Genomic DNA, 6054 nt, shown 5'->3' on the forward strand with positions numbered 1-6054 from the left:
TCCTGGGGCTCAGTGGCATCACTGGCATGTGCTGTGATGTGTCTTTGATGCAGCTCAAATGTAAACATCAGTTTGGTCTCCAGGGAGCCTGTTGTGCTGGTCTAACTTCCCCAGGAATTATCATCCTCCTACTACTCAGTCTCCTTTTGTGTTTTTCTGTTTAAAAGGACATGTATTATTCAGAAGAATTTCTTAGGAAAATTATCGAATGCGCTACTGGAATTTGAGTTCAAAACATATGTTGAGGCTCAGCTAGCGGCTGGCCTGCCAAGATGCAGATCTTTGTGAAGACGTTGACGGAAAAAAACATCACCCTTGAGGTTGAGCCCAGCGATGCTATTGAAAATGTCAAGGCCAAGATCCAGGGTAAGGAAGGTATTCATCCTAATCAGCAGGGTCTGATCTTCACTGGCAAATAGCTTGAAGATGGTCGCACCTTGTCACACTACAACATCCAGAAAGAGCACCCTACATTTTGTGCTGTGTCTGCGTGGAGGCATCATCGAGCCATCTCTTGAGCCATCAGCTGTCCCAGAAGGACAACTGAGACAAAATGATCTGCCGCAAGTGCTACGCTCGCCTCCATTCTCATGCTGTCAACTGCCGCAAGAAGATGTGAGGACATGCCATCAACCTGGGCCCCAAGAAGAAGCTGAATTAAACATTTCGCTTGATGCTTCTGTGGGACACATGCAAAACTGTCAAAAAATGTGAAGTACAAAATATAACTTAATTTGGAATGGAATGAGATACAACAGGAAGATAGGCATATGGGTGAGGATACAGAAGTTAGTGGTCATGAAACTCTCAATACAGTGTGTTGGCTAGAATGTATAGGACTCATTGTGCCAAATATTTGAAGACAATATGGCAGAAATGAAGAAACACCAAAGCTCAACAATACAACAGTAAATATGTCACCCCCCATGAATGATGCAGCGCTTCATTTACAGTCTGGGCAAATACCTTATATTATAACCAACCGTAAGATCTGATATTTACACTGATTGTTTGGAAAACAAAAATAAAACCATCTCTCAATGATGACAGATAGCTTTTATTAAACCATTTAAAATGTAATATTCTCACCCAGAAATGAGCCCGATAACATATTGATGCTATTTTAGCAATAAGAATGATCACCTGGCTGATGCAGCATGGCGTCAACATGGCTGAAGCATGGTCGCCTGTATGATGCAGCATGGTGGCTACATGGCTGAAGCATGGTCACCTGTATGATGCAGCATGGTGGCTACATGGCTGAAACATGGTCACCTGCATGATGCAGCATGGTGGCTACATGGCTGAAGCATGGTCACCTGTATGATGCAGCATGGTGGCTACATGGCTGAAGCATGGTCACCTGCATGATGCAGCATGGTGGCTACATGGCTGAAGCATGGTCACCTGTATGATGCAGCATGGTGGCTACATGGCTGAAGCATGGTCACCTGTATGATGCAGCATGGTGGCTACATGGCTGAAGAACGATCACCTATCTAATGCAGCCTGGGGGCTACATGGCTGAAGCATGGTCACCTGTATGATGCAGCATGGTGGCTACATGGCTGAAGCATGGTCACCTGTATGATGCAGCATGGTGGCTACATGGCTGAAGAATGATCACCTATCTAATGCAGCCTGGTGGCTACATGGCTGAAGCATGGTCACCTGTATGATGCAGCATGGTGGCTACATGGCTGAAGAATGATCACCTATCTAATGCAGCCTGGTGGCTACATGGCTGAAGCATGGTCACCTGTATGATGCAGCATGGTGGCTACATGGCTGAAGAACGATCACCTATCTAATGCAGCCTGGTCGCTACATGGCTGAAGAACGATCACCTATCTAATGCAGTCTGGTGGCTACATGGCTGAAGAACGATCACCTATCTAATGCAGCCTGGTGGCTACATGGCTGAAGCATGAGGTTGCTCCTCTGCATTGTTTACCACAATGGGGTAATCACTCCACTAATGAAATCATGTATTCTTTACATGGCTCCTGAGTGGTACAGTGGTCTAAGGCACTGCATCTCAGTGCTAGAGGTGTCACTACAGACCCTGGTTCGATTCCAGGCTGTATCACAACCAGCTGTGATTGGGAGTCCGATAGAGTAGCGTTGTCCTGGTTTAGCTGGGGAAGGCCGTCATTGTAAATAAGAATTTGTTCTTAACTGACTCGCCTAGTTAAAGTAAGGTAAAAAAAGAAATATTGTTTTTAGAAATACAGTTTAGGCCTAACTGTGTGAATTTACAGTGAATATAGAGCATAAAGAATGTTGAAAGTTGAGCCCTGCAGTCTCTTTAGCTAATCCACTCCCTGTACTCCATGTCATGTGCCAAAGAAAAAACGCCACCTGCTGGAGAAGACAGATTTTGGGCCCAGATATCCCCCTCGCTTCACCGCTTACTCTCTGGTGTGATTCGCAAAGTTCAGTTAATTACTATAGCTCCTGCCTTGGGCCAATCAGTGTAATTTTGTAAATGCCAGATATCTATGGCAAGATGCATCATTTACCCAAGTTAGGTCAAAATCAGGCCAGTGCTGTCTGAGATAACGTACGTATGAACGGCATACAGTACTATATCAAGTGGAATAAGAAAAAAATAAGTCTGTCTTGAAGGGATACTCACATTTCAAATAAGTCTTACGTTTACTACAATAACCTCTACTTCATAAACCCTAATGCAATACAAAAGATGCTACGCTTTACTCAATGACAAAAAGCATGCATTCAGACAATAAATTATATTAGAGGCATGACTCAAAAGAAGACGTTTCACTGGCTCAAAGTTTCCATTTTGTTACCGAAGTTCAAAAGTAACTAAAGATACAAGTAGACCTGAGGTGATAGGAGTGAGAGGAGGACACCCTCCCTTTAATACAAAGACTCAGGAGAGTCTGAATCCAAGATGAGTCTCTGCCTGCCTTCAGTCATCAGAATGAGTTAAAGGCTTATTTCTTACCCTATTTGAAAATCTGCCAAACATTCCCTGGTTCATCCCTGCACCATCTCCTCCCCCTCCCCCTCCCCCTGCAGCCTCACTGAGCAGAGCAGGACTCCAACCATCTCTGTCTCTCTGTTTCATTGGCATGACATAACAACGTACATATTGCCAAAACGTATTGAAACATATTGCCAAAGCTCTCTCGCTCCCTCACTACAGTGCCTCTTCTTTTCTTTCTACCTATCTTTCTTTCTTTCTTTCTTTTTTCTTTTTCTTTTTCTTTTTTTCTTTCTCTTTCTCTCTTTTGCAGGCACGCATGCACACAAACCCTACTTTTCTAACGCCAATAGACAGGTTGACCACTGCAGTGACAAAATCTTACCATCTACACATCTACATCTGTGATGCTGATCCTAAACTCATTACAGTGACTGGCCTACATCTATCATGCTGATCCTATACTCATTACAGTGACTGGCCTACATCTATCATGCTGATCCTATACCGGAAGGTTGCAAGATCGAATCCCCGAGCTGACAAGGTAAAAATCTGTCATTCTGCCCCTGAACAAGGCAGTTAACCCACTGTTCCTAGGACGTCATTGAAAATAAGAATTTGTTCTTAACTAACTTGCCTAGTTAAAAAGGTTAAAACATTTTTTTGAAATGCTCATTACCATGACTAGCCTGTAGACTCTTAGAAAAAAAGTTGCTAAATAGCCCGTATAGGGTTCTTCGGTTTGTCCCCATAGGGCAGGAGTTAACTCTTATCCTATGAGGTCTGGAGCCTGCTGGTTTTCTGTTCTACCTGATAAGTAATTGCACCCACCTGGTGTCTCAGGTCTAAATTAGTCCTTTTGTTCGAGGGGGAACAATGAAAAAATGCAGTGGAACTGGCTTCGAGGTCCATAGTTGAGTTTGAGGGTCATAGGGGAACCCTTTTTGTTCTACCTAGAACCGTCTATGTAGGGTTCTTCATAGAACCCCTGTATATTGTTCTCCCTAGAACCTTCTATGAAGGGTTCTACCAAGAATCATTTTATCATTTAAAGGTTCTTTATAGAACCCTCTATGAAGGGATCTACCGAGAACCATTTTATCTTTGGAGGGTTCTTCCTAGAATCGTCTATGAACGGTTCTACGAGCCTTATTAACCTTTAAAATGTAATGATTTATGACAATAATTTCAATAATAATTTAAGGCCTTTCTTTGAGAGCCTAGTTAAAAGTTTATAGGCCACATTAGAAAAATGTATGTTGTTATTTATTTAATCAAATAATCAATGCCTTCACAATGTATTCATCCCCCTTGACTTAGTCCACATTTTGTGGTGTTACAGCCTGAAATCAAACTTGATTCAATAGATTTTTGTTCTCACCAATCTACACACAATACCCCATAATGAAAAAGTGAAAACATGTTTTTAAAGATTAACAAAATGTATTGAATATAAAATACAGATATCAAATTTACATAAGTATTCACACCCCTGAGTCAATACTTTATAGAAGCACGTTTGGCAGCGATTACAGCTGTGAGTTTTTCTTGTTAAGTCTGTAGGAGCGTTTCACCTCAGCATGTGGCGGCAGGGTAGCCTAGTGGTTAGAGTGTTGGACTAGTGACCGGTTGCAGGTTCAAATCCCAGAGCTGACAAGGTACAAATCTGTCGTTCTGCCTCTGAACAGTTAACCCATTGTTCCTAGGCCGTCATTGAAAACAAGAATTTGTTCTTAACTGACTTGCCTAGTTAAAACAAATAAAAAAATTGTGCAACATTTGCCCATTATTCCTTTCAATATTCTTCAAGCTCTGTCAAATTGCTTGTTGATCATTGCTAGACACCCATTTTCAGGTCGTTGATCATTGCTAGACACCCATTTTCAGGTCGTTGATCATTGCTAGACACCCATTTTCAGGTTGTTGATAATTGCTAGACACCCATTTTCAGGTCGTTGATCATTGCTAGACACCCATTTTCAGGTCGTTGATCATTGCCAGACACCCATTTTCAGGTCGTTGATCATTGCTAGACACCCATTTTCAAGTCGTTGATCATTGCTAGACAACCATTTCCAGGTCTTGCCATAGATTTTCAAGTAGATTGAAGTAAAAACTGTAACTAGGCCACTCATGAACATTCACTGTCTTCTTAGTAAGCAACTTCAATGTAGATTTGGCCTTGTATTGAATTAATCTCCCAGTGTCTGGTGGAAAGTAGACTGAACCAGGTTTTCCTCTAGAATTTTGCCTGTGCTTAGCTCCATTCCATTTATTTTTTATCCTGAAAAACTCCCCAGTCCTTAACGATTACTAGCATACCCATAACATGATGCAGCCACCACCATGCTTGAAAATATGGAGAATGGTACTGAGTGATGTGTTGTATTGGATTTGCCCCAAACATAATGCTTTATATTCAGGACAAAAAGTGAATTGCTCTGCCACATTTTTTGCAGTATTACTTTAGTGCCTTGTTGCAAACAGGATACATGTTTTGGAATATTTGTGTTATGAATAGGCTTCCTTCTTTTCCCTCTGTCAATTAGGTTAGTATTGTGGAGTTTAACCTTTTTGGAGTTTAACCTTTCTTGGCATTATTAGTTATTGTTTATGGCCCTCTCATAATAAATAATTACTTTTGTGATTACATCAGTGGCGGTCAGTGCTGTTTTTGATGAGGGAGGATGATGCTTTTTTAAATTTGCATGGCCTTATTTCTTTTACAGCATGTTGGATGACTGTCATTCATATTCCATTCACCCAGTTAAATATAACATTGATAAGTTTAGGCTACTACATGATACTCAAATTTTCCCTATGCCCATCATGAGGTTGCAACACCCTTGCCTATTAATGACATTTTACAATGTAGGTGCACACAGGTCGAGAGAAAAATTTGAGATGACAGACAGTGACACATGGAGAGACAGTGACACATTTAATACCGCCTTTCACACTCTTGCCTGCATCTAGCTTATCTAGGGTGTAATCATTAGTCCAACAGTTGCAAACAAGAGTTTTGATTGGACAAATTTCGTTATTTTTATCCCTGTTCTGTTTGCTTCCATTTAAGAAACGTTTTTCAACCAAATCGGAGGAAA

At 41.4% G+C, this 6054-nt stretch overlaps 1 pseudogene; it reads left to right on the forward strand.

Annotated features, from left to right (window-relative positions):
• Positions 1–215: 215 nt before the first annotated feature.
• On the forward strand, positions 216–661 carry LOC110529001 (annotated as a pseudogene).
• The last annotated feature ends 5393 nt before the right edge of the window (positions 662–6054 follow it).

Source organism: Oncorhynchus mykiss, chromosome 7 (assembly GCF_013265735.2).
Source record: "Oncorhynchus mykiss isolate Arlee chromosome 7, USDA_OmykA_1.1, whole genome shotgun sequence".
NCBI classification, from domain to species: Eukaryota; Metazoa; Chordata; class Actinopteri; order Salmoniformes; family Salmonidae; genus Oncorhynchus; species Oncorhynchus mykiss.